Raw genomic sequence first — 17,539 nt, forward strand, 5'->3', positions numbered from 1 at the left:
GATGCAGACTGCGCTGCTAGCGGCTTACAGTAGGTCCTTCCGCGGAGCTGTCTCCAGTGACGTCTCTGTACCCCGGTGGCTGGCTTGTGTGGATGAACACCTTCCTCAGTGCTGATGCGAGTCCTTGGTCCTGTCGCTCTTCTCTGTTCCATCTTGTGCACCTGCGTTGGTTATCTTCCCTGTGGTGTCATGCCACTGTTCTTTCCTCCTTTGTGGAATGGCATCGTGCCACTCTCTTCTCCTTCTTCCGACCAGGCTCTTCTTTGGATGTGGTGTCCTGCCCCCTGTCTCATGTTGCTCCACATGGACATTTTACTGGGCGCGTCTCTCTTGTGACAGTGTTCCTTTTCTGTTGCGGCCCACTGCAGGCTTGTCCTGTTGGTAGGACTTGCGTGTACCTCTTGGGGACTTCCCGTGTCACCATCCCCTCCTCAGGGATTTCCCAGGTTCCCTCTCCTCTTCGTTCGAGGAGCTTTGTGCTTGCGCCATCTTGGCGGCTGCTCCTCTCTGTCTTCCGTGTGCTCGTCTGGACTGTTCACTGCGTGAAAGGCTGCTTGCTGTGCGCTGTGACGTCCTGTCACGTGTCGCGGTGCTGTTGGAGTATCTGTTGCTGTGGCGACCTGCCATGTGGGGTACGCGACTCCTCTCTTGCTGTCTTGGGTCTCTGCCGACTCCGTCTTGAGGCAGTGTGAGGGAGGACACTCTGTGTTTCCTTCTACCCACATCGGAGCTTTGCTGAGACCGTGGAGATGTAGGGGATCTCCTTTCAGCAGTGCTTCTTCGTGGAGATGCCTTTCATCTTCCGAGGTGCCTGCCTGTCCTGTCAAGTTCACTGGTGTGGCCTTTTGCGCACTTTGGACCAAGTGCGCTCCATCGCTCCGTGGACGCTTTTTCTGGCGCTGCGTGTGCCGGTGGCGCAGATCGCGGTTGTGTCTGTACACCGGGAGGAGCAAATGGCGTGATATCTGCTTCGGTGGAGGCGTTTGGCAGCCCTTGGTGGTGCGCACTTTGCACCAGTCGGTCTTACGCTGTTGGTAGGGACGGCTTCTTGGGTTTCCTCTCATGGTGTCACCTTCTCCTCGGGGAATTTGCATGCTGCACTCTTGCGATAGCCCAGCCGCGTGGTGGGGCTATCTGTCTCTTGCCATCGTTTGTGCTGTTTTCCCCTCGTGCCTTTAGCGAGTTCTCTGTCGCTGCTTGTGGCTCTCCTGTATCACTTGTGTATGTTGTTCAGTGCACCTCCTATGCCTCATGTCAGCTTTCCCTATTCTGACTTTTCACGAAGAGTTGTGGCAGCCTGGAACTGTCACTGAGCACTCTCAGTGCTCTCCAGTCACTGTCATTGTTCAGCCACAATTTATGCGATCAGCGGTGCAGTTCTGCACTTGGCCACCGGGAGGCAGTGTTGCTTGAGCTGTGTCTTTCAGTCTCTACTGCACTCTCGTACAGCGTGGCCTTGAGCTTGGGGGACGGCACTGCCTTCATCAGCAGTGCAGGTATTCTCTTGGGATACTTTGCTGCCTCTTTCCTTGGTGCCCATTAGCTGCGGGGCTCTGCTGCTGACGTTCTCCTGCTATCAGGCACCAGGACCACAGTATGTGATTTCATTCTACTTACATGTGCTCTTTGACCTTCAGTACATACAGCTGCCATCCAGCCCCGTATTGCTGCTATGCTTCTTTGGTTTGTCGCAGGCTTGTTTTTGTCTTTTGGCTGTAGTACCAAGAGGTGTCCACTAGGTAGCAGGGGAGCACCTTTTCAGGTACCGGCAGTCTTCACGTCATTGTGGGTCTTTCCTCATTACTGCCGGTGCTGGGATTCGGTGCAGCTTTGGAGCTGGGTGTAAGGCCTCCCTCGATGGACACGGGACACCGCTCTGGATGCACACACTTAGGGTGACCAACCGTCCGTAAATTTCACGGACGGTCCGTGGATTTACCATAATGTCCGTTGTCCGTGAAGGAAGATTTCACGGACGGCATTTGTTTGTAATTTTAGCTTTGGTGCTAAACGACAAGTATTTTCAGAAGTTGAGACGGCTCAGCAGAAGGGAGGGGGTCTCCTGTGAAGTGATTCAGTGGGAGGGGAAGCCAGGGGGCCGGGCTGCTTTAAAGAAATGGAAACGCGGGCAAGTAGTAAATCTGCACATGTAAAGGCTGCTTAAATGCGAAGTGGGTGTTAATTGCTAGAGTTCATGTTACGCTGCCTGAAGTGAAAGATGTATTTGTTCTGCTGTAACTGCAAATGCGGGAGATTATCTCGAAATGTTTGCTATATTGTCTCACTGCCAATACCCCCTTAATTCATCTCTCTGACCTGCTTCTTGTGGCTGTCTTGAGTTTCTCGGTTTGGATGTCCTCCTTTAAATGAGGCAATGCAGTGATATGTTGTGAACGTGAATGTAAGAAGGCATGCTATCTCACAGATGTTTTATACTAAGGGAAGCAACAAAAAAACTATTGTTTTGAAAGCAGGTCACAAGCATAACAGATTAGGACACATACACAATTTTGAAACGCCTGAGAAGCGATAGGTTTACAGAAGTGCTGCTTTCTTTACATATTTAGTTCTGCATCTAAAAGTTAATGGAAAAAAACGTTTTACTGTCAAGTACCATTTCTCTACCTGTGGATCGAATATATTTATCTGCCCCATGAGCTGCATATCCATTTTACAGTTTGCCTACCATTTCACAATTGCATGTAAAACTACTGCCAACATTCGCTTCTTGCAATAATCTTTGACCAAGTTGTCCTAGCACTGAAAGTTTCAGCAAATCCCACTGGCCAAAATAGCTTCAAGATCAAGGTAGTATAGCAGCGCGATTATCTCCACAATTAGGATGAAAGAGAGCAAACAAAATGTCTTGATTTACTGAGTACTGTAAGTGGAATTCCTTGGGGAAATGTGGCAAGGTTGGTTGTAGGAAGATGTTTGTAAAAGTTTCATTGCAAAATATTAAGGAGGATGCTTTTATCAATTGTTTTATTTTGATAACCGCCATTACTTAAAAGGTGCTAGCTTTGCCATTACCTAGAGCTTCAACATTCTTAAATCCTATGAAATACAACAAACAGACCTGCACAGTTGCTCAAAGCTGCGCGCATACTGAACAAGCATTGGCATAGCCAAGAGGTCTCGCTTTTGGGACCTTATAAGTAATTAGTTATGCAGCAGAATATCCTTGGGGCAACAACACCAACTGTTGCATGGTTAAACACTTATAAACACTCTTCCCTGACAGTGACGCTCAGCAGGATGGCCCCGCCCTAATGGCTGGAATACAATGACAAGGGAGAAAGGAGGGATGAAAAAGAATTTCTAAGAGTGAGATACAGAGGCAGAAGTGTAAGGTGGCAGTATAAAGAGGTATGAGCGTATTTGCCACCATTGAAGTAAAGGAAAGTGGCGATTTAGAAAAACAAATCGGGGGAACGCATTTTCCCCATTGACTTTTTATTGAAGCAGAGGCAATTTCAGGCAGGAAACCGCTAAAACGAAATCACATTTTCTTTAGAATCAGGAGTCTACTGCCTGAAGCGGATCGATTGGCATGTATGTAGGAGGTGAAATCAAGACCAGGAAGCTTTGGTATCCTTCATTCCAGCATTCGAAAAACATTGGGCCCCTGATTTCATTGTTTCAATTTCAGCACTAGGCCCAGAGGTGTGGGTGGAGTTCGAGATTTGGGCTCTACTTAATGTGAAAGGCTTGGTGGTTGGTTGAGTGAGTGAAATGACTGAAGTGTAGGTTTGTGAGTGAAAGGGGGATTAGAAGGATGATGGATACAATTGTAGATGGATGGATAAGTGAAAGAATGGATGATTGAAAGGGAAGCTAGGTGGATGAAAGGGTGAATGTGTGGATGAATGGATGGATGAAAGGGTGGAATGGATGAGTGAGTAAGTAAACAAATGGATGCAAGGATAGATGAGTGAAAGGGAGAGTAGGTGGGAATGGATGAGTGAAAGGGAGGGTGGGTGGGAATGGATGAGTGAAAGGGAGGGTGGGTGGGAATGGATGAGTGAAAGGGAGGGTGGGTAGGAATAGATTAGTGAAAGGGTGGATGGCTGAGTGAAAGGATGGATGGCTGAGTAAAAGAGGGTTGATGGATTGATGAATGGGATGAGTGAAAGGGTGGATGGATGAGCAAAAGGATGGATGAATGAAAATATGGCTGAATGAGTGAGAGGATGGATGAATTAAAGGGTAAATAAATGAGTGAAAGGGAGGGTGAATGGAAGAATTAAAGGGTGGCTGGATGATTAAAAGAATGGATGGATGAGTGGATGAATGGAAGGGAGGGTGGATGGATGAGTGACAGCACGGATGAGTGAGTGGATGTGTGAATTAAAGGGTAAATGGATGGATGAGTGGTTGGGTGAAAGGATGAGAGAAAGGATGGATGATTGGATTGCTGAGTGAAAGGGTAGGTGGATGAGAGAAAGGGAAGATGGCTAGAGTGCAAGGATGAATGTAGTGAAAGGGTATACGTATGGAAGGATGGATGAGTGAAAGGAGTGATGGATGGATGGGCTTGAAGATGGATGCATAGGTTTGGATATAGATGGGTGGACGGACAGAATGGTAAAAGTCTGAATGATGGATGAAAGATTAAATGCATAATATACAGAATATAAAGGTGACATTGTGGATATCAGCAGGTGGAGGGTAGGATGAATGGGTAGCTGCATGGATGGAGTAGACATGAGAGCTCTTCTGAGGATTGTCGTAATGACTTGTTTAGTTTGCATAGTGCCATAAGATTTTTGGTTCGAAGTGGGGGGGATTTTAATATTTTGGCTACTCCCTTGACTAGGCCCCACCAGTAATTTCCTGAACAGGATGACCAAGATGGCGGGTCACCGGACTGGGCAGCTCTGTCCCACACCGCAGACTTGTCTGCAGAGCTGGGCTCCTTGTCCACGCTTAAGCGCTTCCATACAAGCCTTTATTATAGCGCCTGGTGCCAGGGGAGGGGAGGCGCTTTGGAGCGGGTCCAGTTAGCCGGCTCATTCAACGCGGGGCCGAGGAGGAGGCCTGCGGGGGTGGTGGCTGGAGGGCCGGCAGCGAGGCAACTGTCGCACGCAGGCTCCCAATTACAAAGATATTTGGCACATGCTGGCAATTAATGCCGACATGGCGGAGGATGAATGGAAACCGCACAGAGACCCACAGGGATGAGGTAGCTTCTCGGGGGAGTGGGGTGAGGGGAGAGAAAGTGGGCGAGAAGGGACGGCTGATGGTGGGGAAGAGTGTGGGAGCGTGAAGAGAGCGGGAGAGAAAAGAATGGAACAAGTGAGGCACACAAAGGAGGAAAGGGAACAGAAAACATAGACAGGAGATAAAACTCATGATCCTAAACTGTTTTCATAACTGAGAATCTGTAAAGCTTTCACAACAGTGGTTGGAGCCATGTCAACTAGAGAAACGGAGAGAGGAGGGAGAAAACGGAGCAGGATAAAGAAGAAAGGCGGGAGGAGGGGTAAGATAATAAGAAATGGAGTGAGAGGTAGAATGATAGTGAGGAAAGATAGGGAGGGAGGGAGAAAAAGGGAGACAAATAAGGAGAGGGGTTGCAGAGCTAGGGAGAGACAAGATAAGGAGAGAAAGAGCTTTCACTCTCTAAACAATTAACAAATCTCGGGCCATATAAATCACGCTTTTTATTTACCTCTTGAAAAGGGCACAGTGGAGCAGAGCATCAGGGAAACAAGCACGCAAGTGGTGCTTGCGTGCGCGAAAACAAGCCCAGGATTTCTGTGCTCGCGCTAAAAGAACATTTTAAAAAAGCACCAGAAGAGGTGTGCGCGCGCGCAATGGCAAAAGTATAAGCAGGCTGGCGAGTGGTGTGCAACGTGCATGCACCATGACGAGAGAGGAAAGCCAGATGGCGCCTCTGCTCATCATTGTGAGTGTAACCGCACGCTCTGTGCCAGCCAAAAAGCTGTGGTAGGACTTTTAAAAGCCCACTTACTAAATGTCTCGCAGAGTAGCGCATGTGCTGGCTCAGGCGAGAACTAAAAATGTGAAGTGCACAGTATCTCAACCTAATATAAACTTACTTTGACTTGTACTTATGTTGGTTGCCTATTTACTTACTTGTATACTATTCCACCACCTCCTCTGATGTGTCTATAAAACGTACCTTTTGTTGCCAAATTTTGTCCTGAATTTTGACCTTCTGTCCTGAATTTTTGTCCTGAATTTTGACCCTTCGTCCTGAATTTTTACACTCACCGTCCTGAATTTGCACTCTTGCCACTTGGTCACCCTAGCACACACTGGAAGCCCTCTCACTGAACTGCGAAACGGCTTTCCGTCTCCCGGTAAGTCTTCTATTGTCCGTTCTACATGCAGTGGTTCTTGTGTGCTGAGCGTCTGACTCGCGCTCGAGTATGGCGAGGGTGGCTCACTCTGTCTGTCCACAGGCTGGCGGCAGTTTTCACACTCTTGCACCCCGCTGCCGCAGCCTCACCGTTACACACGCTGCGCGGCGGGGAGGGGTTAGCGCTATTCTCCTGGCCGCTGGCAGCCTTCAGCTGCACACCTGAAGAGTGGCCGCTTCTTTCACCCACAGTGCTGGGGCATGGGCAGGCGCTGGAGACGGCTCGCTCTCTGTCATGGACCACCACTCCTCTATCGGCTCTCTCCCTCGGCAGCCTCACGTGGTTCTCGTGCTGCGGTGGGCGTTGATTCGCTGCTGACGAGGTGCGGGTGGGCTCCGCTTTGTGCACCTGGGGCAGTGTGCAGTGTGGTAACCCCCGCCACAGGGTCTCGCTCCGCTCAGACTGTGCGGGGCTGGGCTCAGGAGACTGCGGGCTCTCTGGCGGGCGCAGTCTGCTCCCGCTTCTTCCCGCCCGCAGCAGCTAGCTTCAGTTCCTTTGCTGCGCCGGATGGGGCTAAGCCGTCGTTGTCCACTGCGGGGCCTCACGCCGGTTAGGGTACACTTCTCTTGTCTCTCACCTCCGGCCAGCGGGGCTTGTCCTCCACGCGGGTCACTACCCCGCAGCCGATGCGGGTGGGTTCCGCTCTGCTTCCACTGCCCTCCGCGGCGCATCCACGCAGAAGGGGGCTCACAGTGGCCCATGAGGTGCGCGAAGGTCTCCCGGTCACCTCGTCTCACACTAATTCTCTTCTTGTGTCGCTGCGCGCTCGCGGGCACACCAGGTGCGGGGCCGGCTCCCGATCACCACCTCCATCGGCTCACACTTCCCCCACCAGGACCAGGGGAAGCGAAGCCTCCGCACACGTGGGATAAGACCCACTCGTCGCCATTGTAAAGTGGCTGGGCGCTAGGCCCACATGCTTTGTGAAGGAGCACACGGACACCAGATTGAGGGTAGGTAACTGGCCCAGGGCACGTGAGCCCGGGCCCTTTTATTAACAGGGTAACTTGACTGGTGACGCCTGTGGTGGGTGTGTGTAAAGTGTGTTACATCACGGGCAAACCACTAGAATGTATCCAGCCGGATACTACAGTCTCCCATATATAGGCAAAACAACTCAACCTATAAGAAAATGCATGCTTCAACACCAATCTAGGATCAGGTGTCGAGTTGATCATGCACCAATGGTAGAACATTAGATACAGCTCAAACACACTGAGAAAGATGTGTATTTGAATCATTAAAAGGAGTTTCATATAAACGCATATTTTAAAAAAATGACTTTTCAATGCCATTTTCGTCCAGCGGAGGAGGGTGGGAGATCATGTATACTGAAAGAACTGTGTGAGCACGGGGGGAACCGGACACATTTGCTTGGGAAGTTTGGTGCTGCTTTGATGTTTGTGGGAAGCAGTGTGTTGAATTCCATATCAGTCCTCTGTTCACCGCTTGCAGAGCTTTCAGACTCTTGAAGAGCTTATATTAAATAGGGTAATTTCCATATATTTACTGAAGGTCAATCCTCACTTCCCATCTAAGGATTCTCCTCAGATTCCCGCAACACTTCTTAGTGCATCACGTCCAATCAGAGGCCAGCGCTGTGTAGGGTGCGGCTTCTCCTAGCCTCTCTGCACAGTGATCACCTTACCCAAGGGCTTGTCCTTAACTGTCTGGGAAACACGACAGTAATGTGCTATATTCCTTGACGTGACCGGATAGGATACTAACTTGGGGTAGCGTGGAGTAAAATAATTAACAAGGATGTGCACTGAAAGAAAAACAAAGGAAGAAGCCAGAGACAAGAAAGAAATGTGAGAAAAAACGAAAACGGACAGAAAGAGAAACAAATGAAAAAGGAGGGGCTAAAGAGAAGAAAGGAGATGGCAGCCATATATTCAGGGTGACAAGATGATGAAAATGTAAGAAGAGCGAGGAAGAACATTTAGAAAGGGCTGGAGTAGGGAAAAGGGTGGACAAAGAAAACATATGAGAAGAAAGAAATTAAAATAAATAGGAAGAGAGAATATTATTATCATTATTAATTAGCATTTCTAGAGCGCATAGCTACCCAGAGGCATCCCAGCGCCAAATGAGAGGAGCAGTCATTTCATTTCTTTGTAATTGTCAATTGTAGATTGTTGGACCTGCGATAGGCAAGCCCGGCACAAAGGGGGTAGCTTGGCTCAAGTGACAAGGCAAGTGAAGGCTGTAGTGTTAAGCCGGCTCTGACCCAATAATAACTCCTTGTACATCCACACCAAAAAGGACACCACACCACACCACTGCTGTAGAAAAATATGATTCCTTTATATAAAAGTTCCTTGTTGTAAATAGGGTTGTCTGGGAAAGCACATATACAGTTCTTTTGGTCATACAGTTCTGGTAATAAATAGTATTAATAAATAGAATAACTTCAGGAATGAGTATCACAATAAATATCAGAATAAATATCACAAATATCAGAATAAATACCAGAATAAATATCAGAATAAATATCAGAATAAATATTGGTTCATTTAAATAAACAACCACATGTTTCTTCTGGTATCGCTGCCACCAATTAAATACTTTCGAATCATTACATCTGCAATACGTTTCAAATGGGAAAGATAACTCTTACAGTTTATGCTGTTTTCAATGACCAGGTATACGGCTTCTCTGAGCACAAAATAAGGTTTGGGACTCTTTAATAATCACTCAAGGCGTATGCGCGTATATCTAGAAGGCAAGGAAACACAGTAAATACATCATTTGCACTCGGCGGTCACCGGGATAGGATCTCTGCTTTGCCGGTGAAGTCTATGCGCGCCTACGGGCTCTAGCACCACTTGAGCACAGGCGGCACCAGTTCAAAGTCATTAGACTGACGAACGGGCTGTCGGACAGGTCACACAACCTTCGCGCACAGTCAAATAAATGCCGGTTCACAGTTCCTTCCCAGCGCTGCATTCACTATGAGGAAACGGGCCCACCTCACATCGGCTGCAGTCAAGATACGATTCAGTCGGGCACAGTACTCCTCTCGTTAGCGACGGGGCTCTCAGGGGCTCCACGGACCTCCCTCCGACTTCCGCATACAGGGGGGTTCCCGCCCACAGCTACAGCTCCCGGGTCACTGGGGAGTGGCAGAGACGCTAGTCCCGCCCAACGAAGGCCGGCCTTTCCCCGCCCCGGCGCACCACCTCACCTTCAATCTGCGCAGGAAGCGCTCTACGCTGGTGGGGCTCGGAGACGTCCGAACTCCCCTCTAGAGGCACCTGTCGCGAAGGGGGCACAGCTGACGATCGCGGTCGCGGCGAACTTGCTCTCGCCTCGCGACTCGATAAATCGATCACAGTTCACCACCGGGGGGGCGGCGAGGCACACGAATCTGGCCACAGTCTTTTGGGGGCAATGAGGTACTCGCTGGGCAGGCGCTGTAGGCGCTAGATCACTTCTCACGTAGCTGACTGGAACGCCAGTCAGACACAACGCCAGCAACCCTTTGCTGCTCTACTGCCTGCGCTACCAGCCACCTCAGGGGTCAACAGGGCAGGTGTCAATCTGGTGTCAAGTCTGGAATCTCTTAATCTCCTTCTCTAGTTTGAACTTCATCATCTAAAATGGCCGCCAGGGACTGGGCCTTATATAGCCAGTGCCCTGGGGTACTGGCACGAGCCAGAAGGTTCTAGAACCTTCTCTGGCTGTGACAATGACAAGGCACTCTTGAGGGGTATTTAGGACACTCTCAGCCACCGTACTGGGGTTCTAGAGCAGCCATTTTGTGTACCTGAGGAAAACAAAGGAATTCCTGTCAGAAATGCGCGCAAAACCAAGGGCGCCAAAACCTCAAAAGGCCAGGGTTCATGAAGGCTCCAATGGGAGTCACTTCACATGAGGAAAAAGGGTGTCCACCATTTTAGGTTCATTTATACAGGTTGACAACCCCAGTTTGTAATGCCACAGGTTTGGGCCAGGCGCCTTGTAAATAGGTGCCACAAACCTTGTGAGCAACTGGGCATCAAGGAACATCTAACCCCATGAGACAACACATAAAAAGTCCTGGTAGACAAATAAAAAACGACAAATTTTGGGAGGTACAGGGGAACAAAAGAAATCATAGTGGTGAGGGGACTCTCAGAAGCAGACGGGTCTAACACGCGTCCCCCCCAGCTGAAAGTGGGGAGAGCTACCCAACCCCTTGGGAGTCCTCAACACTGAGGCGGAAATACCTGGAGAGACCGTCTGCATTGGCGTGGTCAACTCCGGCCCGGTGTTCCACCCGAAAGTCCATTCCCTGTAGGGAGATAGACCACCTCAATAGTTTGGGATTTTCCCCCTTCATTTGCATGAGCCAACGAAGGGGTCGGTGGTCTGTCTGAACAAGGAAGTGTGAACCAAACAAATATGGTCGCAGCTTCTTCAGTGCCCAGACCACCGCAAAGGCTTCCCGCTCGATGGTACTCCACCTCTGTTCCCGGGGAAGCAGTCTTCGTGACAGAAAGACCACGGGTTGATCCAGACCCTCTTCATTGAGTTGCGATAGCACCGCCCCAATGCCAATGTCGGATGCATCTGTCTGGACAATGAACTCTTTTGAAAAATCTGGAGCCTTCAGGACTGGAGCTTTACACAATGCTTGTTTCAGAGTGTCGAAGGCTCCCTGGCAAGCCTCCGTCCAAATGACTCTCCTTGGTTGCTTTTTGGCCGTGAGTTCTGTAAGGGGTGCCACGATAGTGCCATACCCCTTCACGAATCGTCTGTAGTAACCTGTGAGGCCCAGGAAGGCTCGGACCTCAGTCTGGGTCTTGGGGGGTTTCCAGGCCATGATTGCCTCAATCTTCGCCTGAAGGGGCTGCACCGTTCCCCGGCCCACCAAGTGTCCTAAGTACACTACCAACCCCTGTCCAATCTGACATTTGCTGGCCTTGATCGTCAAGCCAGCCCGTTCCAGGGCCTGGAGAACGGCTTGCAAGTGCTGCAAGTGATCCTCCCAGCTGCTACTGAAGACAGCTATGTCATCCAAGTAAGCAGCAGAGAATGACTCCATCCCGGTGAGGATCGTTTTCACCAGCCGCTGAAAAGTGGCAGGAGCGTTCTTGAGCCCAAAGGGCATGACGCAGAACTGGTAGTGTCCATCAGGTGTGGAGAAGGCTCCATCAGTCATGGGATTCTGCCAGTACCCTGCAGTAAGGTCAATGGTACTGAGATATTGGGCAGCTCCCAACCGGTCAATCAATTCATCCGCCCGAGGGATCGGATGAGCATCCGTTTTGGTTACCGAATTTAGTCCTCGGTAGTCCACACAGAATCTCAATTCTGGTGTGGTGCCAGGTGGGGCAGCTTTAGGAACTAACACCACCGGGCTAGACCAAGGGCTACTTGAAGGTTCGATGACTCCTAGCTCCAGCATCTTAGCTACTTCGCTTTGGATACTGGCCTTCACCTTGTCAGACAGCCGGTAAGACTTTGACTTCACAGGTGGGCTGTCCCCTGTGTCCACGTCATGGGTACACAAGTGGGTCTCACCCGGGACAAGGGAGAACAGAGGAGCGAATGACCCCAAGACCTGGCGACATTCCTCCTGCTGCTCAGGAGTCAGGGTTGGCGAGAGTTTCACTCCCTCCACTGACCCATCCTTTTCTTGAGACGCAAAAAGGTCGGGGAGAGGCTCCGTGTCCTCTTCCTCCGATCCGTCAGTCACCATAACCAACATGACTTCGGGCCTCTCGTAGTGGGGCTTGAGGCGATTGGCATGTAACACCCGATGCGGATGCCGAGGGGTCTTTACGTCCACCAGATAGGTAGACTTGCCCTTCTTCTCCAATACCTCATAGGGGCCTGTCCAACGGTCCTGGAGGGCACTCAGCTCTCCAGGCTCCATCACCCACACCTTCTGGCCAGGCTCCAACTCCACTGGGTGAGCGTTGTGGTCATACCACGCTTTCATGACTGCCTGACTGGCTTCCAAGTTGTCAGAAGCTTGCTTCCACAACTTAGCCATTTGGCTTCGGAAGGCCAGCATGTAGCTCACCACATCCTGGGGAACTTTCTGGGGAGATTTTTCCCAGGAGTCCCTCACCAGGCTGAGAGGTCCACGTACAGGGTGCCCGTACAAAAGCTCGAAGGGGCTGAAGCCCACTCCCTTTTGCGGCACTTCCCTGTAGGAAAAGAGCAAACAGGGTAGAAGGACGTCCCATTTCCTCCGCAGGCTTTCGGGTAGACTTCTGATCATACCCTTCAAGGTTTGGTTGAACCTTTCCACAAGACCATTGGTCTGTGGGTGATAAGGAGTGGTGAACCTGTAAGTCACTCCACACTCCTTCCACATGGCCCGCATATATGCTGACAGGAAGTTGGTCCCCCTGTCAGACACAACTTCCTTGGGGAATCCCACTCGGGTAAAGATCCCCATCAGGGCCTTGGCCACTACTGGTGCAGTAATGGTTCTCAGAGGAATTGCCTTTGGATACCTTGTGGCATGATCCACCAGGACCAGGATAAACCTGTGACCGGATGATGTAGGTGGATCTAGGGGCCCAGCAATGTCGATGCCCACCCTTTCAAAGGGGGTGCCAACGACGGGAAGTGGTTCCAGGGGAGCCTTCAGCTTCGTCCCTGTTTTCCCACTGGCTTGGCATGACACGCACGACCGACAGTATGTGTCGGACGCCACCCTCATTCGAGGCCAATAAAAGTGGGGGACAAGCCGGGCAAAGGTCTTGTCCTGACCCAAGTGTCCTGCCAAGGGAATCTCATGAACCAACTCTAATAGGAAGGCTCGGTAACACTGTGGGACTACCAGGGCCCGTGACAATCCGTGCACTGGCGCCCTGGGTTCACTGTAGAGGAGACCATCCTCCCAGTAAACACGATAGTTCCCAGACTCGTTACCTGCTGCCTGGGCTTCAGCCTGTTGCCTCAGACCCTCGAGGGTGGGACATTCCCTTTGTCCCTTGCTCAGTTCCTCCCTGGATGGTCCTCCTTCCACTCGCCACTCCACGGGGATAGGCAAGTCCTCCAACGGAACCATGTCCTCCTCCGCGGACTCCGGGTCCACCTCCACAGGTGGCCTATCCGTCTCACGGGGCATGGACATCGAGGCAGGCTCCTCCTGTCCTCGAAATGTTCCCTCATCAGCAGCTGGGTGGGCCATTGTTCCAGGCTCCAACCCACGCGACTTCTCCTCCCGAGCAGCCGCAGACCTGGTACTCACACAGGCCCAATCAGGTGTACCCAGCATGTCAGTATGAGTCCGGTATTCCACCTCCTTCCAAGCATTGTGCTCCATTTCATTGCCCAGCAGACAATCGACTGGCACGGCGGGGCTTACGGCAACTCGAAGTGAACCTGCAACCCCTCCCAACTCAAAGGGAACCTCGGCCACAGGATAGTGGCCCATTCTGCCGTCAGCCATCACGGCTGGATGAAGTACGCCTGGAATCACCTGCTCTGAGGACACCAGATGACTCCTTACCATAGTCATACTGGCTCCTGTATCTCTCAGAGCTTCCCCTCTATGGCCATTGATGGTGACCCATTGCCCATACTTGGTAGTATTTGAGGGCACCTGGATCTTTGGAACCACCTCCCGATCACCCAGGGACACTAAGGTGACACCCGCCCACTCCCCCCCCTTAACTAAGGGCATCTCCTCCCCGAGCGCTACACTAGCGACTCCCGGGGCCTTTCCTCCAGTGGGAGGGGGTGGTCTCTTTGGGCATTTCACGTCTCCCTTATAATGTCCAATACCACCGCACTCATAGCAATGGATAACCCTTGGCTGCTGACTCTGGCCAGGATTAGGGTTCTTCTGCGGGTTAGCCTTAGAAGTGGAGAAGAAACTTTTCCCCTTAAAGGTATTTTGGGGGCCTTTGGAGAACTCCTGCTTCTTGTTATCTCCCCCCTCTTTCTTCTGGGGAGCGCCCTGTCCGGACTTCTGAGAATCTCCTCCCGTCCCCTTCGTGGACACTCGGGTACTTGCCCAAATGTCTGCCTCCTCAGCAAGCTTACGGGGGCAAGTAAGTTTGCTGTCTACCAGGTGTTGCCTCAGCTCGGGAAGACATTTCTCGAGTAGATGTTCCTTGAGTATCAGGTCGAACAACCATCGATAGTCCTCCACCTCATTACCTTGGACCCACCCATCCAGGGCTTTCTTGGCAAAATCCAGGAAGTCAACCCAATTCTGTGAGCTCAGCTTGTGGCTGCCCCTAAACCTTTGCCGGTATTTCTCGGGGGTCAACCCAAACTTCCTGATGAGCGCCACCTTCATGGCGGGGTAATTAACCTGTTCCTCCCGGTCTAGGGCCAATAGGGCATCCCTACCTGTCGGAGGCATGTACCGGTATAATCCACCACCCCAATGCTTCTCATGGATCCCATGGGCTCTTAAGGAGACCTCATAAGCTGCCAGCCACTTGGCTATGTCGTCTCCAGCGGTATAACTGGCGACTACGTCCTTGGGTAAATGGGGCCTGGGCTCCCTGGCAAATTCCTTTGACTCGACACCCTTCGGAGTGATGTTAGGGGCTTGGAATTCGAGCTCTCGTAGCTTGAACTCGTGTTCCAACCTCCTCCCCTCCCTCCTTTCTTCCAACTCCATGTTTGCTATTTCCCACCTTAACAGTCTTTCCTCTCTCCTGTCAGCTAACTCGGTTTCTGACAACCCTCTCGATGACACACTGCTGCCCTCCCGTGAGGTTGCCTTGGGGCTGATTGACATCTCACCCACCCCCGGGGGACATTCCGCAGTCCTATCAATGACAGTACCTCTGTCCGATTCCTCCTCCTCCACCGTTCCCTCCGTGTGTGCTTCCACCCATGCTCGCAGACTAGTACGGAGCTCCTCTCTTTTGGCTCCTCGCCTGACAAACACTCCCCTCTCCTGACAGAAATCCTTGAGCTGTGCCACAGTATAGGTCTCCAGCTCTGACATTTCGAATTCCATCTTGTCAGTGAAAAGTTTGGACAACCACCCCGAAGTAGGTGACCAGGATAAGAACTTTGAGGGTCACTTCCACCCACCTCCAGGAAAGAATTTGGAAAAAAACAAAACGTTGAATTGGAGGGCCGCTAGGAGAAAACTCCGGGTGTGTACCTGTGGTGCACACTGAATTATTATGGGGTTCAAAACAAGCACGGCTCGCAATCCCACCGCTGAGCACCAATTTTATGTTGGACCTGCGATGGGCAAGCCCAGCACAAAGGGGGTAGCTTGGCTCAAGTGACAAGGCAAGTGAAGGCTGTAGTGTTAAGCCGGCTCTGACCCAATAATAACTCCTTGTACATCCACACCAAAAAGAAGGACACCACACCACTGCTGTAGAAAAATATGATTCCTTTATATAAAAGTTCCTTGTTGTAAATAGGGTTGTCTGGGAAAGCACATATACAGTTCTTTTGGTCATACAGTTCTGGTAATAAATAGTATTAATAAATAGAATAACTTCAGGAATGAGTATCAGAATAAATATCAGAATAAATATCAGAATAAATATCAGAATAAATATCAGAATAAATATCAGAATAAATATTGGTTCATTTAAATAAACAACCACATGTTTCTTCTGGTATCGCTGCCACCAATTAAATACTTTCGAATCATTACATCTGCAATACGTTTCAAATGGGAAAGATAACTCTTACAGTTTATGCTGTTTTCAATGACCAGGTATACGGCTTCTCTGAGCACAAAATAAGGTTTGGGACTCTTTAATAATCACTCAAGGCGTATGCGCGTATATCTAGAAGGCAAGGAAACACAGTAAATACATCATTTGCACTCGGCCAGGGGTGGGGGAATCATATCGCCCGACGCCCGAACCATGTTGTTTTTATCCGTGGGCAAGAAGATTCAATGTCTATTTTGTCTGACGGACAAGCAGACATTAAATCACATAAATAAAACGGGCTGTGGACACTCGGGGGCTCACAGCCAATCAGAGAAGCTTGCCGGGAGCTTTTAGAGGCCTCTGATTGGCTAGCAGCCCATAACTGGGCTCTAGCCAGTGATTGGCTGAGGGAGTGAAACGTCACTCAGTCTCAGCAAGCAGTAGTTTGTAGCCGCCGCAATAGAATACATTAAGGTAAAATAAGCACTGCCATAATGCCTGCCAAAGCACTTGTAGAGTGCTCAAAAGAGTTATATTTTGCTCAGCTTGCAGATCGCTCTGTAATTAGAATAAAACTGGTGCGCCTGCTGTGAGGGATGCGTGTCCTTGTGGCTCCAGAAAGCGCGGGCTCTCATCGCTGCTATTGGAGCGTGAGACAGCATAAAACACGGGGGCGCTAAAGCACAGGGCAGTAAAGCCGCATTACCGGGGGTTCCGAAATAAGAGGTAACTCGACCCGGCCTGACCAAGAACCTGTGGGCCTGAGAGAGACTGCCGACCTATCGGGTCGGAGATAACAGAGTATTGGAAACATGCTGCAGACCGAATTACCTAGGAGGCCATATCCACCTGTCCAAGCGACGTCACTGTCCCTTTACCACAGCCACGCTAACGTCAGCTTACTCCACACACTGTGGCACTATCAAGCGCCCTAACCAGCCATGGGCTCCGCAAATAAGAGAACATTCTGCCCCCACTGGTATACAAGAGGACCCTGCCGCCGTCTCTACCTAGTCCCCCTGCCCCATGGGCACCCGGAGATCACTGCTGCCGTCGGCTTCCTATCCTCGTTGCTTTGGGGTTGAGTGAGCGACAGCAGACTGCGTGGTTGTGGAGGGGCTGTGGCCGAGGCGCTAACAGACCACTATAAACATCACTGGTTTCCACTTCCAGAGAAGCCCGCCAAAGGATCCGGATTCTGCTGCATTCGCTTCAACCAAGGTAAGGTGGGGAGTCGGATCGGACTTATCAGCCAACAGCTCTTCACGCTGCTGCCCGGTCCTACCTTCCCGTTACTGACCTGCAAGGAGATGATGGGGCGCACGAGCCTGTCCAAAAACTACATATTTACTGCAGCTAGTTAACGCCCTCATGATGTGTGCACGCCAGGGGGTGAAAAAGCTAAAGAGCAACACCCAAAAGCAAGCAGGGGGGGGGGTGTGTGTAGCCTGAAGCTAAATGAACCAGATGCGTTTGGTTAATGTAAGGGAGGGTGCGAGGTAGCAAGGTATGATGGGACAGGAAGGATATTTTACTTTAAAGATTATCGGGTTTCAAGCC

General features: G+C 50.7%; 1 long non-coding RNA gene and 1 pseudogene across 1 annotated transcript in view; both read left to right on the forward strand.

The window, feature by feature from the left end:
* The first annotated feature begins 1,463 nt into the window (after nt 1-1,463).
* Nucleotides 1,464-17,539, forward strand: part of LOC144769191 (uncharacterized) — a 186,219-nt gene continuing 170,143 nt past the window's right edge. The window contains exon 1 of the long non-coding RNA XR_013598676.1: nt 1,464-1,594. This is a non-coding gene — a long non-coding RNA (uncharacterized LOC144769191). The remainder of the gene's footprint in view (nt 1,595-17,539) is intronic.
* On the forward strand, nt 16,921-17,343 carry LOC144813441 (protein BTG2 pseudogene; annotated as a pseudogene).

Source organism: Lissotriton helveticus, chromosome 1_1, assembly GCF_964261635.1.
Source record: "Lissotriton helveticus chromosome 1_1, aLisHel1.1, whole genome shotgun sequence".
NCBI lineage: Eukaryota > Metazoa > Chordata > Amphibia > Caudata > Salamandridae > Lissotriton > Lissotriton helveticus.